The following is a 19,298-nucleotide window of genomic DNA, read 5'->3' on the forward strand; positions in this document are numbered from 1 at the left end:
GATCACAAGTAGGCAGAGAGGCAGGCAGAGAGAGAGGAGGAAGCAGGCTCTCTGCCGAGCAGAGCCCGATGTGGGGCTCGATCCCAGGACTCTGGGATCATGACCTGAGCCGAAGGCAGAGGCTTTAACCCACTGAGCCACCCAGGCGCCCCGTCCTTCTTTCTATTCTATAGTCTTACTTTTCTGGTAGATTCCTTGAGCTGAACCAAATCTTAGGGCTGGGTGACTATGTCATGCTGTTGAGACACTGCCACTCACTCTAGCTTTTTCCTCATTATCCTCCATCTTTACTTTGCCAGGTCCATTCAGCAGCTAGCGATGGCCACCTCCCATCGTAGTTCTCAGAGGAGCATCAGTAGCATTGTGGCTCGGACAACTCTTTTTTGTGAAGGACTATCTTTACTCTAAGTGTCAATAATGTTTCCTCATCCTTCTGTTACTTATGTTACAATTCCCTGACAAATAAATAAATAAATAAATAAATAAAACCCGAAAACTTTATCCTCACACGTTTCCAAATACCTATTTCTCCTTGAGAACCACTCTTCCAACATAAATCCCGGATATGGATGGAAGGTTGGAAGCTTTATCTCTCTCTCTCTCTGTCATACTTGCCTTAAGCAATCTGATTGTTAGCATGCTTTTCATATTTGTTTTCATGAAAAAAATATGTTCATGAATTTCAGCAACAGTACAGGTTCCTCAAGTTGTCTTTGAAGATCTCTCTCGAATCACTGCCTGTGTGTTTTTGTATACATACTTGACAACTGTTAGAGTCTATATGGATGCTCCTTAGAGAAAACTTACCATTTCATTATTTTAAAGAGGAAAGAAAGTGGCAAATTCAGAATGATAATCTACTGATCTAATCTTGGCCTCAAGAAAGCAGGATGAATGTTATTTTTATCCATATTCTTGTTAGAAGCTTCATATGTTCTTTCAACTAAATTTGTAATTTTTTTCTTTAAATTCAATTAATTAATGTACTGGTTTCAGAGGCAGAGGTCAGTTCAGAGGTCAGAGGTAGAGAGCCATCAGTCGTTACATGCTCGTTCCATCACTTTCCATCACGTGTCTCCCTAATGTCCATCAGCCACTTACCCCATCCCCTCATCCGTCTCCTCTCCAGCAACCCTCAGTTTGTTTCCTATAAGCCACAGAGTTAAAGGAGTTTTCTTGGGAGAAAGAAAGAATTCTACTTTTTTTTTTCCTTAAGTTGGTTCTAGAATGCTAGATGCCTTACCATGAAAACAAATAAAAAATAGATGGTATTAGGATATTTCCAATCAATGACTTTAAGATAGAAATACCTATCCCTTCATGCAGACCCTTCCAACAAATTCTTATTATGTGTCATTATATCAAGTACAGAGCAAGTCACCAGGAGGCCAAGATCAAGGTGCATAGAATATTCACAACCCCCAATGATCTTATGCATTAATATGGAAGAATAAAATCTTTATAATCATCTGACAGTGGCACACCTGGGTGGCTCAGTCAGTGAAACATCTGCCTTCAGCCCAGGTCATGATCCCAGGGTCCTGGGATCAAGTCCTACATCAGGTTCCTTGCTCAGTGGGGGCTCTGCCTGTCCCTCTGCCTGCTGCTCCCCCTGCTTGTGCTCTCTCTCTCTGACAAATACATAAATAAAGTCTTAAAAAAAAAATCACCTGACAGTGATCTCACTACTATTATTGTATGTATGTATGTATGTGTGTACACACACAAACACACACATACACACACACAGCACAGACATAGTCCAAAAGTGAGTGATTAATTCTTTGAGCGAGTAGGTGGTCAAGGCTGGAACACAGAACAGATAATACCTTTATCAAAGTTTTGAAGAGTGAGCAGGAATTAGGATGAGAAGACTACCCAAGGGATGGAAAACTCTATTAAAGGGCAGGAGGGCATGGACAGCATGGGGACTAGAGTGGATCAGTGTCACAGAAGCAGCAACTTGGGACAGAAGGCCCAGCAGACGAGGTCAGACAAGCATGCAGCTGGGGGCATTCTATTCATCAATCTCTTCTTTTCTTTTGCTGATTGCATAAACTTACCTGGCTTTCACAACCTACCCAAAATACACTGAGGAAATAACCTATATAAATTACGTAAAAAAATTATCCTTTGCTTTGGCAGTAGTGACCTGGTCTATATTACTAGTATAAAATATACACTGTTCATTAAATATTTTATTTATTTCCCTTTCAACCTGAACTAGAGATGAGGCTCAGTTTTGTTTTTATTTTAGGCCTCTAAGCATTGATGTCTTCTATGGCCTTATGCAGATGATAAACATGGTGCAAGTTATTGGATTTCAAACTACAGTTTCTTTGGGTAGATTTATTAAAACTGAAAAAGAGGGGTACCTGGATGGCTCAGAGGGTTAAGCCTCTGCCTTCGGCTCAGGTCGTGGTCTCAGGGTCCTGGGATCCAGCTCCGCATGGGGATCTCTGCTCAGCAGGGAGCCTGCTTCCTCCTCTCTCTCTGTCTGCCTCTCTGTCTACTTGTGATCTCTCTCTCTCTCTCTCTCTGTCAAATAAATAAATAAAATCATTAAAAAAAAAAAACTTTGAAAAAAAAACCCCTCTAATAAATGTCTACAAATGGACTAGCCCAACTGACCATATCTGGACTATATAAAACCCAAGAGGTACAGAGGGCTGGAAGGGAGATGAACACTAACATCTGTTGAGTGGAATGATGAGTGAAAAACATTCCAATCTGGCTACTCTGGTACATCAGGGGAAGTCTTGTTTGTTTTCCGGGCAGTGATTATAGAGGCTAATGAAGCATCAACTGTAAGAAACACTGATATATGCTTTTCCATAAATGTTTTTTTTTTTTTTTTTGGTGGCTCAGTCTTTTATTTATTTTTTTAAATTTATTTTTTATTTATTTTCAGCATAACAGTATTCATTATTTTTGCACCACACCCAGTGCTCCATGCAATCCGTGCCCTCTCTAATACCCACCACCTGGTACCCCAACCTCCCACCCCCGCCCCCCGCCCCTTCAAACCCCTCAGATTGTTTTTCAGAGTCCATAGTCTCTCATGGTTCACCTCCCCTTCCAATTTCCCTCAACTCCCTTCTCCTCTCTAACTCCCCATGTCCTCCATGCTATTTGTTATGCTCCACAAATAAGTGAAACCATATGATAATTGACTCTCTCTCCTAGACTTATTTCACTCAGCATAATCTCTTCCAGTCCTGTCCATGTTGTTACAAAAGTTGGGTATTCATCCTTTCTGATGGAGGCATAATACTCCATAGTGTATATGGACCACATCTTCCTTATCCATTTGTCCATTGAAGGGCATCTTGGTTCTCTCCACAGTTTGGCGACCGTGGCCATTGCTGCTATAAACATTGGGGTACAGATGGCCCTTCTTTTCACGACATCTGTATCTTTGGGGTAAATACCCAAGAGTGCAATTGCAGGGTCATAGGGAAGTTCTATTTTTAATTTCTTTCTTTTTTTTTTTAAATTAAATTAATTTATTTATTTTCAGAAAAACAGTATTCATTATTTTTTCACCACACCCAGTGCTCCATGCAATCCGTGCCCTCTATAATACCCACCACCTGGTACTCCAACCTCCCAGCCCCCCGCCACTTCAAACCCCTCAGATTGTTTTTCAGAGTCCACAGTCTCTCATGATTCACCTCCCCCTCCAATTTCCCCCAACTCCCTTCTCCTCTCTAACACCCCTTGTCCTCCATGATATTTGTTAAAAATGTTTTTAAAAAGCTGTTTAGGTTAATCACAGATGGTGCTGTCCTAAGACTGCTGCTATTTTCTGTTATTTTCTTTTGTTCTTAGATGCCATCCTCTTTCCGAGAATCTCATCTACTTCTATGGCTCATGGTGTTAACTTTGTACTGACCAAGCCAGTGTCTCCAGCTCAGATCTCAAGTTACACAATCAGACTTTTAAAATAATATCACTAGTTATAATGGCGTCTTTTCCACACTGACCTAACTTTTCTTTTTCTAGAATTCGTGATGTTGGTGTATCATCCATTCATATAAGCTGATTGTTATTATAATTATTTATTAGTACCTTCTATCTGTTGTGTATTTGGGCATACAGGATGCGGTCAGACAAACATAAGGCCATATATGAGTAAGACAGAGGCAACGCATCAGCAGCCAAACCTGAAGTCCGAGCTTTATTCTAGATTATTCTCACCATAGCTGACTGCAAAACAGCTCCTGACTTCCCAGAAGCCTAACCTATCTCTTTCACTTCCTCTTCTCATTCCTTGTTGGATTTATTCCCTCCATATTTATCACCAAGTAACATGAAATACTCTTTCCTTATTTATCTTGTCTGTTATCTGTCCCCTTTCACCCCAGTTAGATCCAGGATTCTGGAGTTTTTCTCTCTTTGGTTCAATAAGCAGAAAGTTCCTGGCACTTAGCAGGTGTTCATCATATACACAAATGCATCATAAGAAATTACATAAATAGGGGTGCCTGGGTGGCTCAGTGGGTTAAGCCTCTACCTTCAGCTCAGGTCATGATCTCAGGGTCCTGGGATCGAGCCCCGCATCAGGCTCTCTGCTCAGCGGGGAGCCTGCTTCCCCCTCTCTCTCTGCCTGCCTCTCTGCCTACTTGTGATCTCTCTCTCTCTGTCAAATAAAATCTTAAAAAAAAAAGAAATTACATAAATAAATGAAAAACAATTATGACTATTTTTCATATTGGAGTTTATGCCTCAAGAAAAGTACATATTTCTCTCATGTGAAATTTTCAAAAGTCCTTTTGTTATACATCATGAAATAAAATGTTTTTCTCAAAAAAATGTTTTTCTCTGAATTGTGCATAACTAAATTGAAACAAAAAATTTCACCCCAAGTATTCTCACTTTACCTCAAAGTCATTTATTAGACTTACCAGATTACTTCAGTTCTTTACAATGATTATTATTATTGTAATTTTTAGTCATGTTAGAGAACACACACATGCGAAGTTTTGTCAGCACCCAGTGAACAATTCAAACAATTCAAATGTGTCTGTAAATGTCATTTCCAAAGAGAAAAAGTAACCTCACATTTAGTTACAATTCCTACGAAGTGTCAATGCACGGGGAAAGGATTGTGAAATCTTTTGAGTTGTATAATCTATTAAAAGCAAGTTCTCATGAGAAGTGAAACACATTTCTGCAATATCAGCCTTTTATGAAGTGGGTGAAAAGTTTACAGAAGCTACAACAGGAAAACCATAATGAAAGTGTTGCAGTGTTAACCTGTTTGGAAACATACCCTTCAGTGTTTCCTGTTTTTATTATAAAAATATTGTAACAATATGAAAGATAAGTTGGGTCAGATGGGGGAAGATATTTGCAAATCATATTATCCAATAAGGGATTAATATTTAAAGTATATAAAGAACTCACACAACTCAACACCAAAAAACCCCCCAAAACACACAACAAAACAAAACAACAACAACAAAAACCCCGCCCGCACAAACAAAAACCAGCTGGATTTAAAAAAGCAGGGGGCAGGGGAGCTAAATAAACATTTTCCCAAAGAAGACATTCAGATCAGCAACACACACATGAAAACAATCTCAACATCACTCATTATTAGGAAAATGCAAATTAAAACCACAGTGAGATATCGCTTCATACTTTAGGATGACTAGTTATTAAAAAGGTAAGAAAAGAAAGAACAAGTGTTGGCAAGGATGTGGAGCAAAAGGAACGCTTGGTGGGAGTGTCAACTGTTTCAAGCCCTGTGGAAAGCAGTATGGAGGTTCCTCAAAAAATTAATAAAAGAAATTTGATATATGCCAGCATTTCCACTTCTGGGTATTTATCTGAAGAAAATAAAAACACTAATTTGGAAAAATATATGCACCACTTTGCTCACTGTAATGTTATGTACAATAGCAGAGATATGGAAGCAACCTAAGTGTCTATCAATAGGTAAATGGAGGGCGCCTGGGTGGCTCAGTGGTTAAGCCGCTGCTTTCGGCTCAGGTCATGATCTCAGGGTCCTGGGATCGAGTCCCGCATCGGGCTCTCTGCTCAGCAGGGAGCCTGCTTCTGCCTCTCTCTCTCTCTGCCTGCCTCTCTGCCTACTTGTGATTTCTCTCTGTCAAATAAATAAATAAAATCTTAAAAAAAAAATAGGTAAATGGATAAAGATGTACTTCATAAGATCTCTATCTATTACTCAGCCATAAAAAATGAAATATTACCATCGGTGGCAGTACTTGATGGACCAAAAGGATATTATGCTAAGTGAAATACGGCAGACAGAGAAAGACAAATATCGTCAGTTCACAAAACAAATAAACAAGCAGAACAAAAGACGAACAGACTCATCAATACAGAGAACAAGCCAGTGGTTGCCAGAGGCAAAGAAAATTGGGGAGTAGGCAAACTGGGCGAAGGGGATTCAGAGGTATAAACTTCCAGTGTCGAATAAGTAAGTCACTAGAGATGTGACGTTCAGCACAGCGAACACAGTCAACACCGAAATAATTTGTATGGTGACAGATGGTAACTAGACTTATCCGTCTGATGATTTTGTAATGTATATAAATGTGGAATCATCATTTTTTACACCTGGAACCAATGTAATGTTGTATGTCAGCTGTACCTATACTTCAATAAAAAAAAAAAATTCTGTCATCCCATCACTTTATACAAGAAAAAAATACCCTCATTTTTCAGATGAAATTTGAATCTTGTACATACATATCCACATGACACGGTTGATACCATGGGGGTACCATTCCAGCTGGTCTTATGTATTTCCCTTAAAAGCTTATCAATATTTGCATACTTCAAATTATTTTTTTTCAACTTTAAACTGATGGGCCAAATAGTAATGCATCAAATGTATCTATCCTGTTTATGTAGTCATGGCCATTTTAAGCTGAATTTACCATTACTCAGTAATAATATTTATTTTAGAATCATTTAGATTTTGATAGGAACTAAATGATATCTCAAAGTGGCTTTTATCTTATTTAGTATTAGTGTGGAAGAGATAGTTCATGCAATTGTTATTTCTTATTATATATTTATTTGTCTTCTTAAGTTTTTGTTTATTCACATCAGTTGCTTGCAAAGCCCCAGTGGAACTTCCTTAATATAGATACGAATAAAGTCTTTACATATAATATATATTTAAGGTACAGTCTTTCTTCTAAGACTGTTCCAAGTCAGATTTACCAACAAACCCTTAATTTCACCTTTTAAGATTTGGGGTAAGTAAGAACTCTGTTACTTTCTTATTATTTAAAAACAAAAACTCTGGTTTTGTACAAACAGTCAAAAATATATATGAATGGGAATAGAATTAATGTATTTGTAAAACCAACAGCTTTATACCTAAGGAATATATCCATAAAAGGGACTAAGGTGAGAATGGAAATATCCTGATGCCATTGATGCTCATTCTTGGTAGTGAATTCATCCTTGAACTGGAAGTCTAGGTCTGAATCCTCGCTGTGCCATTTCCTAGCTCTGTGACCTTTATCAAATACTTTAATTGATTTGATTGCAACTTCCTTTATATATGTAAAATAAGATTATAATATCGGTTTAAGAATTATTATGAAACCTTAAAATAATTTTCATACATTGGTACACAGGTACCATTAGTAAATAATGATTTTTAAGTACCTTTTTTTAAAAATATATGGACTTTTCTTCTTTTTACCCTCACAGACTCTCCATGAGCTATATAGCAATATTTTCTCCATTTTACAAGCTTAGGAAACCAAGACCCAGAATGTTTAAGTAACTAGTTAATGTTCTACAAGTAGGAAGTACGGAGGACGGATTTAAATATAGGTACTGTACTTGCAGAATATTAGCTCCTAAATACTGCATAATACACAATCTCAGTTCTGTGACTTTTCTATCACTATTTTTACATGGCCAATGAGAATGCTAACCCCCATTTTATGCTGTGTAAATCTCATCCATTCTTCAAAATGAACTTAGATTTAAATATCTTCATGAAGACTTTCTCAAATCCTTTCCCCCAAGTAATGTTGGCCTCTCCTACATTCCCACAGTGGTTATCTATAGCACCCTTACAAATACTTAAGGTGTTCAGATTATATTATGCTTATTTGCCTTAGTTCATGAACTTCCTGAAGACAGACTATGTTCTACTTTTTTGATCCTTTCTCTATGTCTAGTTCAGCAAAGTACCTATAGTAAATATCTAACCAGTATTTGTTATATAAGTAAATACAGGTAATAATAGGTATTGTATGATAAGTAAGAAAATGAGACTAATTAAAAGAGCCTCAATCATATCTTGAATAAGGTCAATAACTTTTTAAAAATATGGACGATTATATGTCAAAAATTTTTTGCTAGTTTAACCTATGAAGTACTTAGCATGCTTCCTATATATTTATGCACAGACATACATTTTTCACTCACAGAAAACCTAGCAGAAATCTCTATTTTTTAAAAATCATTGAAACAACCAGACCAGATTATTGGTGGTAGATAAAAAACGCTACCAAAAGTTATTGATTATTTTTTATAAACATATATAGATCTTACTGTCACACAAACACAAAACACATAGAGACACAGAGTAGACCCATATAACCAATGGAAGCAATTTTGGAAAAACATGAAAATAAACTTCTTTTACCGTTTGTCCTAAAGACAGCAGCACTGATTTATCCACTTCCCTCTCTTTACAATTGAGTCCTAAAATCTTTATCACATAGTATTTCAGCATCTGGTTCATGAAGAAAGGAAATGACACATTTGTGCCCTGAAAATTTTTCTTAACAATGCATTTTAATAGTACTCTCATCAGTGCCCAAGTTTGCAAAATCTAAATTTGTAAGATAACTCATTCCTCTTCCCATTTAGGATATTACAAAAGAGGAGAAGTAAAATGAAAAAGAAACAAAGGCTTATTGTAACAGGGTCAATGATGTGCAGCAGATTAATTTTTCCCTTTTTATAAAATCTATATGCCTTCTATAACGTTCTCATTTTCTATTATTGTTTAATCTTTTTATCTTCTATTAATTCTAATTACCTTCTCTTTCATATTCTACACGGAGAGAAGACTCAGTGTATATCCCTTATATCTAGCTTCAAACACAAAACACATGAGGAAGGAGATGGATCCCTACTAAAATAATCCAATAATGTTCACTTCCCCAGCTCTATCTATACTGATGTTAACATTACTTAGAGATCTCTTTTGAGCACCTAACAATTCATTGATTTCCCCAGGAGTGTAGTGAAGGAAAGAGGTCCCAGGCATGGGGTCCGAGGATAGAAAGTTCTTTCACTTTCTACCAGCTTGTCAGAATTTACACTTTGCATCTCATTTGATCACATTCAAATTCCAGTAGGACACACACAAAAAACATACAACTTATATTAATGAGCTCATTTTTAGATCTAATTGTTGTGAGGGAGAGTGTTGATTGTTTCCTAGAAACTTCTTGGTGCTTCTAACAGGGAAGGATCATACTTCCTACAAAGAGACCACCAGAACAGTCTTGCCATGATGCCCACAGACACCACAGAACATGATCTCAGAAGACAATAGGTCTGGTAGAAAGACTGCAGATGCAGGAACAATGCACCCAGTGTTTGGGAGACAGAAATTAACAGTATCATACAGCCACTCTTAAAGGGTAGCAGTAATAGTACCAGAGGCATTTAAGCAAGCAGAAGAGCCATTTAGGCAGGCAGCTCTGGACAAGAAGTTAGGATCATAGTCATGGGTGCAGACTGAATCAGCATGAGGGCCATTAGGCTACTCCTTAAACACATTAGTTTAAATTTATCACCAAATTCTTAGTGAAAAGGAACTGGAGACGCACATCAGAACTCTATTTCCTTTCTAATCATTTGTAAATACATCATATTATAGAATATGGTCCTTTTGGCATCCTAAAATATTGTCAGTTTAAGAACCCCTTCATATATTGTTAAATTTATGTGCCCCTGTCAACACTATGTGATTAAAAAAGTCAGACTCTGGGAAAAAGAAGCAAAGACATCAACTTTCCAAAATTCTCTCCTAATGAGATTTATTTCTGTCCAAGTGGACTGTATTTCTAGGATGTCTCTGTAATATTGTATGTAAATATTTTTACTTCCATAATGTGAACCACTTCTTTCTCTATTTGATTACTTCCACAATCCTCAACCACACAGTCTCTGTGTATTTGTATACACACACATATACACACACACACACACACATTACAGATGACCCTTGAACAAAATGGGTTTGAACAATACGAGTCTTGTCACACATGGATTTTTCTCAGTAAATATAGTATAGTACCATAAGTGTATTTTTCTTCCTTATGACTTTAATAATATTTTCTTAGTTCTAGTGTATTTTATTATAAGAATATAGTGTATAATATAAAAAACATGTGTTAATCCACTGTTTACATTATTGTTAAGGCTTCCAGTTAATAGTAAACTATTAGTAGTTAAATGTTAGGGGAGTCAAAACATAATGTATATCTTAAGGTGTGTTGGGGGGGGTTGGAAAGTCAATACCCCTAACCCTCATGTGTTGTTCAAGAGTCAACTACATATATGTATATGTTACTATTATACTACACAACAATGATATTAGCTGTTACGTCTTACCATATGGAAGATGCCTTACATAACTTACATAACTGGGTGGAAAACGTTCAGGTCAAGCGGATGATTAACTGAAAGAACAACAAGGAATGTCAAGAAGTTGCGGCTTTACATTCGTCATTCCGCTGGACTTCACAGCAACTTTGTTAGAGGTCATTTTCCCAATTAAGAAACTGAGCCTTAGAGGCATTAAGTATATTGGTCAAGATCACAGAAGTATGAGTCATCAGAGCTGGTTCTCAAATCCAATAAAGTCTGATTTCTAAACAAGGTGCAAGACATTTTTTTTTCTCAGTCTGTAATCACGGGATGTATTCTCAGGGGTCTTGGAAAGCGAACCACAAACTTGGGGACTTATCAGACCATCTACATAGTGACTTTACTATCAGTTACTGCCCTGGGATTCCAGTGATTTCCTTTAGGTTCCTTGTGAACATATGTGTCTAGACATATGTAACATTATAGGCTATGTAACATTATGTTACAAAGGCTATGTAACATTATGCCAATGTGCAAATAAAGTTTTACAGTAAAAAATTGACTTCAGGGGCACCTGGGTGGCTCAGTGGGTTAAAGCCTCTGCCTTTGGCTCATGTCATGATCTCAGGGTCCTGGGATCAAGCCCTGCATCGGGCTCTCTGCTCAGCGGGGAGCCTCCTTCCCCCTTTCTCTCTGCCTGCCTCTCTGCCTACTTGTGATCACTCTATCTCTCTGGCAAATAAATAAATAAATACATCCAAAAAAAATTGACTTCAATTTCATGAGGCTTATTGTGGTAGAGATAGGTGCATGCTGAACTAAATATATATATATTATATATATATATATAATATATATATACACACACACACATTTAAACTCATTAAGAGATACTTTTATGTATCTAAAATTGCAACAGGTCATTAGCGATAAGGTAAGCTATACTTATATTTATGCGATAAATTTGAAAGATAACATTTTTTTTTTAATTTTATTTATTTATTTGTCATAGAGAGAGAAGCGAGAGCAAGCACAGGCAGACAGAGTGGCAGGCAGAGGCAGAGGGAGAAGCAGGCTCCCCGCCAAGCAAGGAGCCCGATGTGGGACTCGATCCCAGGACGCTGGGATCATGACCTGAGCCGAAGGCAGCTGCTTAACCAACTGAGCCACCCAGGCGTCCCAGAAAGATAACATTTTTTATACTCGGAACCCAAAGCAGTGATTTAAGTACAGTTTTTCATAATGTTGCAATGGACACATCTCTCCATGTGAATATAGTGCACTTAAAGAACCACCAAAATCTGCTTCATCAAAACTGATATTAAAAAATTCCATTCTAGGGCACCTGGGTGGCTCAGTTGGTTAAGCAGCTGCCTGTGGCTCAGATCATAATCCTAGGGTCCCGGGACTGAACCCTGGCATCGGGCTACTTGCTTAGTGGGGAGCCTGTTTCTCTTCTCTACCTGCTCATGTTCTCTCTCGCTATTTCGCTTGCTCTCTCAAATAAATAAGTAAAATCTTAAAAAAAGAAAAGAAAAAGAAAAACTGCATTCTAGAAGAACTTTGTTTGATGATTATACATAGGAAAAAAGCAGAGCCATGATGCTATGAGTAACATTTTATATAACTTTACATAAACAAAAGTTTCCTACTGAAGTATTCATTGAAGTTAAGAGCCTGAAGTGTGGTATCAGAACCAAGCACAACCTTCTTTTTATGAAATCTAATAGAAATGCTTTGGCTTGGGACGCCTGTGTGGCTCAGTCAGTTAAGCATCTGCCTTCTGCTCAGAGTATGATCTCAGGGTCCTGGGACTGAGCATCCCCAGGTCAGGCTTCCTACTCAGTGGGGAGTCTGCTTCTCCCTCTGCCCCCTCCCCCTTTGTGTGCTCTCTCTGTCTCATTCTTTCAAATAAATACAAATAAAATCCTTAAAAAAAGTTTTTGCTTCAACCGCACAATCTTAAAGTGATATTGTTGATTCAAGTTTCAGTATTTTTGTAGGATTTTTAATTTAATTTACAAATGCATCATATTTCAAAGGTACTTAGAACTAAATTCTATGGAATTTAGATCTAAATGTCTGTTTCTGTTTTAACATAAAACAGAGCACTGGGTGTGGTGCAGAAACAATGAATACTGTTACGCTGAAAGGATATTAAAAAAAAAAAAAAGTTCATGGGGTGCCTGGGTGGCTCAGTGGATTAACGCCTCTGTCTTAGGTTCAGATCGTGATCCGAGAGTCCTGGGATGGCGCCCTCCATCTGCTTGGCGGGGAGCCTGCTTCTTCCTGTCCCTCTGCCTGCTTCCCTGCCTACTTGTGATCTTTGTCTGCCAAATAAATAAATCAAAATCTTTTAAAATAAATAAATAAATAAAAATAAAAGAAAGTGCAGTGAAGACTTCTAGGTGCCCCTCAACATGTGAAGAGCTTGAAAGTATGTCATCATGCCTGTCCCAATGCCAAGAAAAAAGCTGAAAACAAAACAAAACAAACCGTAAAATTTGGAAAACAAAACAAGGAAAAAAAACTGAACATACTGAAAACGAATGTCTTTTTTGGGGAGCCATCAGAGAAACTGAGCTCTTGGGGCCAAGGGCCACCCACATTTTAGACCCACATTTTAAGTACCAAGGCACATAGATGAGATCAGCTTACCTGGAACAGAAGCTGCTGAAGCCACAAAGTAGTGAAAACACTGAACTGGCAATTTTGACAAACTGTTGGAGGACTAGCGGGGACTACCGTCAGAGACTTCTGGGGCCGCAGCCCTTGTGAACCCTCACACATTTCTGGGCTTTACCTCCAGGGACCCCACCAGGTTTTTATAGGGAAGAGCCCAGGGAAATCACCGAGTGCCTCTGGCGCAGGGAGGGGGGAAGTAACCATTTTTAAACACACCCAGAGCATTGTCCACAATGAAGACTTCACCAGAGCCTTATCTCACCTGGGCAGGGGGAGGGTAATCACCCAACTCCAGCTTCCAGAGGGGAGGAGCTAAGGAACAGGTGTGAGGGGCACAATCCTGGGGTAGGCTCAGGGATTAAGTCCCGGATTATGGAGCCCTTCCCTTCCCAAATATCTTACCCCCCTGCTCATGGGGCTCCAGGGTAAGAACAGTGAATTAGGGCTCAAAGAACTTCAAGGTTCTTTTTTTTTTTTTTTTTTTTTTAAAGATTTTATTTATTTATTTGACAGAAAGATCACAAGTAGGCAGAGAGGCAGGCAGGGGCGGGGGGAAGCAGGCTCCCCGCTGAGCAGAGAGCCCGATGCCGGGGCTCCATCCCAGGACCCTGAGATCATGACCTGAGCCAAAGGCAGCGGCTTAACCCACTGAGCCACCCAGGCGCACCTTCAAGGTTCTTTTTTAAGGGAAGTGTGTGGGGAAACCAAAGTTAGCAGAGGAGACAAAAACAAGGAGAGCAGAGAGATTTTGAGCCCCGGACCAGCTACAGATACAGCAAATACTAAGCACAACTGAATTCCTAGCTAGGTCAGCATAAAAGCTCACACGAACAGGCCTGTTAACCTCAGTTCCTATTACCTGATCTGTTGTCTCTAACTTCCAACACAAAATTAAAACACAGGCTAAAAATGCAAGAAAGTGCATGCCAGGCCCTAAAAGTCACGCAATCCTTGGGCCCTTAGGGAAGTGGAGGGGGTACAGCGTGCACAATATACTAGTGACTAATTTCCTCGTAAGTTCAGCTGTCTCCCCAAAGCAACGTTAACGATTCGCCCTTTCCTCGTGATTCATGTCTTAATGACACGAAAATAACCAGTTAAAAAAAAAAAAAAAAGTAAATGTGAGCTCATTCGTAAGTGATATTTTAAAAACCCGAATGCACACTGCCCTGGAATTTAGGAAGTGTGGCTTCAGAGTTAAAAGTGGCAGACCCATGTGGTTTCAATAAGCTTAAAATCGGTAAAAAGTGTCGATTAACTGATGCCTGAGCAAAATTCATTAAGCAGATTCTTACCCAGAAGTCTCCCAGATTTAGGAGACTGCAGCCTAGGTGCTCAAAAAGAAAACGGATTTGTACCATAGCCAAGGGAACGGGAGCAAGGTGGAGATTTAGGTACAACAATTGCACCTGTTCCATATCCTCTTCTCAGCGTGAAACCTTCCCAATTTGAAATGACAGAAATATTATCAGAGAACGAAGAGCTCTTCACTTGTCTTTTGCCTTTCACATCTCTTGAGAGCACCACAGACTCTAACCAGGAGCCTTTTGGGGAAGGTGGTTTTGAGCAATGCAGTTTCTGGCATCTCCTCTGGGGCACAGAAAAGACTGAAAATGGGAGGTTGGTGATGTGTCAGGAGGCAAAGAGCAATACTGCGTATCTAGTAATTCGGGAACGCAGAGAAGAACACATCATTGGAGGAAGGAGTGGAAGCTGAATGGCTGAAGAGAAAGAAAAAACATCCCGGGTGGAAAAAGAGCATGCAAATGTCTGAGGGAGACAAGAACAGGAAGAACATCAAAGACCCAAAGACCGGAACAAGACCCATGCGGCTAGGATTAAAAAAAGGCAAAACATGCTAAACAAGATGAGGCCGAGAAGTAGGATGCCAGTGGGTTGAGTTTTTCTTTAACTTAAAAGCAGTGGAAAGACATCGGTTTTGTAGTGGGTGAGTGAGACACATTGGGATTTGGAAAGTTGCCTTTGCAACGTGGAGAGAAAAAAATCGGAGGTGGAAAGTTCAACTGAGTGCAAGTCAAGTGAGAAAGTTACTGCAGGGGAGGTTGGAAGCAGGGTGGGTGTGACTGGTGTTGGGCATGGGGAGGAGGAGATAAGAAATATCTGAAAAGGCCAATGTAATGGGACTTGATAATGGGCTTGATGTGAGGGATGGCGGGCTTGAATTTTTCTCGTTTACTACTGCAGACCCCCTTCTTACCTCGCCTCACCCTTCTATTTTCCCCAAGAGGCTGAACTTCCTGTACTAAAACCGATGGCTTCCTTGACCTTGGGCTTCTGATGAGGTTTGGCAGATGGGCAGCCCGGCTGGAGATTTGTGAAAAAGAGGAGAGTTCTCCCCTCCTCTGAATTGTCTAGAAATGAAATAAATATTGATTGTCTAGGAAAGCTGGGTGGCCTTTTTAGGATTTACAATGACCTATATAAGCAGAAACCTAGCTCTTAATACTGTGGGGATTTTTTTTTTTTTTTTTTGAAGATTTTGTTTATTTGTCAGAAAGAGAGAGAAAGCACACATGCACGGGGAGCAGCAGGCAGAGGCAAAAGGAAAAGCAAGCTTCCCGCTGAGCAAGGAGCCTGATGCAGGATCCTGAAGTCATGGAGCCAAAGACACATGCTTAACCTACTGAGCTACCCAGGGGTCCCTACTGTGGGGTTTTAATGTCTTAGCTAGTTCCTGAACTTTGAGAGTTAGCAAAAGTCTACTACTTTTTTAAATGATGGACTCTTTGAAGGATAACCCAGAAACATGGTCATAGGACTTGGGGTGGGCAGAATAATGACCTCTCCCCAGAAAGTTATCCACATCCTAATTCCCAGGACAATGTTATATTATAGGGTAAAGGGGGAATGAAGGTTGCTGAAAAGCTGACATTCAAATAAGGAGATGATTCCGGATTATCCAAGAGGGTCTAGTGTGATAACCAGGATCCCTAAAAGTAGAGAAGGGAAGGAGAAGAAGAAAATCAGAGCAAGTGATGGGTCCACGGAAGAATGGTAAGGGAGGTAGAGGGTTGAAGACTTTGATAATGGAGGTAGAAGCTCTCAAGCTAAAGACAGGGGGTGCCCTCTAGCAGCTAAAAAAGGCAAGGACATAGATTTTCCCCTAGAGTCTCCAGAAAATAAGCAGCCTTGCTGATAATGTGGTTTTTAACCGAGTAAGATCCATGTTGAACGTCCAACCTATAGAACTGTAAGAAAATCAAATCAATTTGTGTTCTTTTAATCCACTACGTTTGTGTCTGTTTTTCCAACAGGAGAAAATGAATATAGGACTGTGTTAGTTTGCTAGGGCTGCCATAACAAAGCACCACACTGGAGGGCTTAAACAGTAGAAATTTACTTCTCACAGTTCTGGAGGCTGAAGTCTGAGATCAAGGTGTTGATTACCCCACTGGGATAAGGTGATCAAGGTTTGATTTCTCCTGAGTCTCTCTCCTTTTGGTTCCTTTTCACATGGTCACCGCTCTGTGATCACACTGCCCTGACATCTCTTTGTGTGTTCAAATATTCCTCTTCTTATAAGGATACTAGTCATATTGGATTAAGGCCTTATTTTACCTTAATCACCTCTTTCAAGACTCTATCTCCAAATAGAGTCTTGAAATAGAGTCTAACTCTAAATCCCAATAGAGTCTAATAGTCCCATTCTCAGGTACTAGGAGTGAGGCCTTCAATATTTGAATTTTTGGAGAACACAATTCAGTTAAGAGCAGCTATATCATGAGTTTCCCTTGACACCATCTCCAGAGCTTTCTGAGGCAATATACCAAGGTGACTTAGATAAACTTATTAAATAGAGGCTCAACTCATGCCATTTTTTGTGTGCATGTAGACTGTTCTGGCCCAAGTCCATCTCATTGTTTGACCCTACGGGACAACAGACCCATCCTGTGGTTATTTCCCCAGACACAAAATGTGTATTGAAAATATATTTAACAATTGGCAGAATTCACATTTATTTCTTGATCTGTGGAGTAAAAACTCTCTTGGTGGAAGGGGTCAAATAGAAGCCACAGAAACTTCTCCCTTCCCACCAGGAATCTAAAAGCCATATTGCACCCCTGGGAGAACTAGTGAGATCAGGACACAATCAAATATTAATGTTGCAAAGTGGTTATTTCAGGGGGAAGGACTTGGAAATGAAATTTTCAGAATGGGCAAGGTCACGAAAACATTCATTTCCCATGTAAATGTCCACTAGAGGGCATCCACCATGGCCGTCCAATCATCTGGTTGCCAAGTTTCTCTGGTGAAAGTCAGGTTTATACTCTAGGCACTGTAGACACAAAGTAATGTCGCAACAGGGATGGAAGTGATTCATAGGCTGAACTACATGGGCTTTCTCTCACACGGCTGATTCAGATACTTCTGCCTTTGAGTTTTTGATTTGTCGACAGCAGATGCAAACACTGAAACATCCTGATATGGCCCAACCAGTGGCCTGATGGCACCTTGATCACACTGGATCTTTTCCAAGGAGGAATGTACGATCTCATTGGGATAAACTCTTGTTTAAGATGGGGAGTTGCCTCTCCTGCTTTCAGTACTTCTCCCAATTCCACAGTCAGCAGATACGCTGACACCGTCTTTCAACACTGATGTAGGGGCACCTGTATGGCTCAGTCGGTTAAGCATCTATCTTAAGTTCAGGTCAAGATCTCAGGATCCTGGTATCCAGCCCCACACTGTTGGGCTTCCTGCTCCTGCTCCATGGGGAGTCTGCTTCTCCCTCTGCAACCCCCCACCTCCCCTTCCCCATTCCTGCTCTTGGTTTCAAATACATAAATAAAAAATCTTAAAACAAAAATAAAAGTACCCCTAATGTATACCATGCAATACTCCTTCTGATCAAGGAGCATATTTTATAAATGGTTCTAGGTTTATAGGCTTCAGGAATGAGCTCTGATTGGTTAGGCTTGGTGAGGGGTTTATTACTAGACCAGTCACTTTTGTCTACAGGTGAGGTTTATAAGACTGTCTTTTACTGATGTGGGAGGTAGGTTCTTGTCTCACAGAGTTGGAGAATGAATCTCCCAGACAAATGAGAGTAAGTGAAGTGAAAGAAGTTTATTAAGCAAGGATACAGAAAAAGCTCTCAGGCTGAGAGGGGGTCCTGATAGGGTTGCCATTGAGGGCTTTTAGCAATGGTGTTTTATAGAAAGGTACCAAGGGAACTTAAATCTTTTTGACATTTCTATTGATAGCATCATTGAGTAAGGGGTAGTGATAATACCTTCAATGCCTTGCTTCTTTTTTAGGGCCCGGTAATTCTTGGTTGGTCACAAGCAGCTGTTATAACAAGACCCCAGCCTCGGAAACCTAGGACAGGGTGGTCTGGTTTGTTCCCTTACGTCTGGTTTCATCGCCCCCATTTTTAAATTTTTGTGAGCCTGATTCCATGGCCCCCTACTTCTCTTTCCCCACCTAGCCCCACTTGTCCCTTATTCACCCCAAAAATTGGACGGTTGGATTGGGAGAAGGAATATGTCTCAGAAGAGGAGTGTTAGTAGGGGGGATACTTCTGCATTCATTTTCTGTCCTAAATTTCATATTTATCCATCATTTAACCTTTCATCTGTTTGTCCTATTTTTTAAACAGAATGATAAATAAGGCCATGCATATTCTCAATATATTTTTAAATTAGAGTGTTGATAATAATATCTCACATTTACACATTGTTTAGGACATCAATTTTTACTACTCCTTTTTTTTTTTTTTTTCATTTTTGTCTCACACATAATAGGCCCTTCATACATCTTTTTGTTGTTGTCGTTGGAGGGGAGAGGGGAGAGGAGGAAAGGAAAAGGGAGAGAAAGAATCTCAAGCACGTTCCATGTCCGGCTCAGTGCTCAGAGCTCAGTGGCTCAGTGGCTCTGAGCACTGAGCTCAGATCCAGAGGCTGGATCTCACAATCCTGGGATCATGATCTGAGTAGAAATCAAGAGTTGGATGCTTAACCGACTGGGCCACCCAGGCATCCCTC

General features: G+C 39.6%; 1 protein-coding gene across 5 annotated transcripts in view; it reads right to left on the reverse strand.

The window, feature by feature from the left end:
• Positions 1 to 19,298, reverse strand: part of MSR1 (macrophage scavenger receptor 1) — a 108,171-nt gene that overhangs the window by 70,579 nt on the left and 18,294 nt on the right. The window contains exons 1-2 of one of the 5 annotated variants that reach the window (XM_059384520.1): positions 8,648 to 8,743; positions 2,376 to 2,538 (exon numbers count right to left, since the gene is read on the reverse strand). The exons of 2 other annotated variants lie outside the window; for them this stretch is intronic. The gene's annotated coding sequence lies outside the window, so the exon portion shown is untranslated. Of the gene's footprint in view, positions 1 to 2,375; positions 2,539 to 8,647; positions 8,753 to 19,298 lie in introns of those variants that run through there. 2 more of the 5 variants (XM_059384521.1, XM_059384523.1) reach the window with 2 other exon arrangements.

Source organism: Mustela nigripes, chromosome 18, assembly GCF_022355385.1.
Source record: "Mustela nigripes isolate SB6536 chromosome 18, MUSNIG.SB6536, whole genome shotgun sequence".
Classification (NCBI taxonomy): Eukaryota; Metazoa; Chordata; class Mammalia; order Carnivora; family Mustelidae; genus Mustela; species Mustela nigripes.